This window comes from Suricata suricatta, chromosome 14, assembly GCF_006229205.1.
Source record: "Suricata suricatta isolate VVHF042 chromosome 14, meerkat_22Aug2017_6uvM2_HiC, whole genome shotgun sequence".
NCBI classification, from domain to species: Eukaryota; Metazoa; Chordata; class Mammalia; order Carnivora; family Herpestidae; genus Suricata; species Suricata suricatta.
In genome coordinates, this window is record NC_043713.1 from 88,522,230 (window position 1) to 88,524,192 (window position 1,963).

Below are 1,963 nucleotides of genomic sequence, written 5' to 3' on the forward strand. Positions count from 1 at the left end.
TGTTCGTGAGTTCGAGCCCAGAGTCCGGCTCTGCACTGACAGTGCGGAACCTGCTTGGGATTCTCTCTCTCTGCCCTTCCCCTGCTCAGCCTCTGCTTGCTCTCTCTCTCTCTCTCTCTCTCTCTCTCTCTCAAATCAAAATCAAATAAAAAAAAAAGAATTCACACCAGTACTCAAGGTACACAGTACTTTTGATGAGGTTTTTGGGGTATCGGTGGGGTTCAAAGTCGAAGGCCAAGAAAGAATTCTTGTGACGTCTTTGGTGCAAACAGGTGATTTTATTAAAGCTCAGGAAAAAAAAGAAAAAAAAGAAAAAAAAAGAAAGCTCAGGGACAGGACCCAAGGTCAGAAAGAGCTGCCCTGGGCTTGTGAGGGGTGACACACTATGAAGCTGGGGGAGGTAAAGTCAAGGGGAAGTTTCTTAAAGGGATTTCCATACGCTAAAGAAGATTCACAGGTAACCGGAGGGCTGGCTGTTGTCAAGGGCAGGTCGTTTTCTGTCTAAGAAAGCATTAGCGATAAGACGGTAGGGAGTTCCTGGTATTGATAAGATTACCCTTTTCTCCTGATTTTACTAAGATGTTTGTAAATTGAGACTCTATCAGTTTAACCATTTGTTTTCTGTCCTTTCCTTTGCTCTTGGGCAGCCAGGAGTGCCCCAGGAATGTCACAAACAGCCCACTTGAGGGGGAGGGGAGGGGCATTGTCAGCTGGGCTTGGTCCTCACCTGCCTTATGCTCCCTCTTCACTTTGAGTCTTCCTGAAGCAGCCACTGTTAACAATTTCCTGTGTGAGAATCTGGCTCTTTGCTCTGCTTGCTTAGTGACTTTGGACACGTCATCTAATTTCCCTGGGCCTCAATTTTCTTGTCTGTAAAATGGTGATATAATAGTAAGCACCTCATGGAATCCTTGTAAGAAATAAATGAGTTAATATATGGAAAGGCTGGCTCACGATCAGCCATGGCTTAACCACTACACTGTATATCACACATGTATATACAACCTAGCACGACGCGGTGTATACAGGTGCGTACGTACATGCGGTGTTCACACACGGAGGTCTGGTATACACTCCCTCCAGTGATTTTCTAAAATGACAACTAATAGCCCAGTTTTGTACGTTTTGCATGTTAATTATATATAAACTTCGGAGTGCTTTACACCTGAGCACATATATAGTTAACGCTGTGTCTGAGAATCTGCTTTGTATTATCCTCACGAAAGGATTTATCTGAACTTTCCCTCTGATTTCCTGTGTTTTGGTTCAATTTGGCAGACAATTTGTCATGACCTAATGCGATTTAAAATGCATCACCTATAAAGCAGCCCTTCTCTTTCTAAAAATTTGTCTCTTTTTCTTCCTATTTTTATTTTATTTTTATTATTATTCTTCAAGCTCTATGTCCAACATGGTGCTTGAACTCACGAACCTGAGAGCAAGAGTCCCAGGCTCTCCAGACTGAACTGGCCAGGTGACCCTCTAAGAATTTACTCAGTGCAGCTCCTAGCCCGGGGCTACACCAGGCACGTCCAGCTATTAACGCGTCGATGCAGAGAGGGGGCAGCAGACGAGACAGCGAGGGCTTGGTCCCCCTTCTCCTCCCCCGTTCCCTACTGCAATCCCAGGGGAAGAGTCCAGGGCTGGCTCCGCCCCGTCCCCGCTCAGGCCCCGCCCCCAAGGGCTCCGCCCCGCCCCACCGCCCACTGAGCGCGGCCGCCCCGCCAGGCTCCGCCCCCACAGATCCCTGCTTCGCCCTCATCCCACCGCCCACTGAACGCGGCCGCCCCGCCAGGCCCCGCCCCGTGTCCCGCCTCTCGGCACCCACTGCGCCTGCGCCGGCGTCTCAGGCTCAGAGGCCCGGCGGCCGCGGCTCTTTTGTTTCCTCGCTGGAGTCCGTGCCGGAGCCCGAATCCGAGCCAGAGTCCGAGCCGGGGAGAGATCCGCCTTAGCTGCCCGCGCT

General features: G+C 50.2%; 1 long non-coding RNA gene across 1 annotated transcript in view; it reads right to left on the reverse strand.

The window, feature by feature from the left end:
* Positions 1-332: 332 nt before the first annotated feature.
* Positions 333-1,963, reverse strand: part of LOC115277605 — a 2,426-nt gene continuing 795 nt past the window's right edge. The window contains exons 2-3 of the long non-coding RNA XR_003902432.1: positions 728-870; positions 333-501 (exon numbers count right to left, since the gene is read on the reverse strand). This is a non-coding gene — a long non-coding RNA (uncharacterized LOC115277605). The remainder of the gene's footprint in view (positions 502-727; positions 871-1,963) is intronic.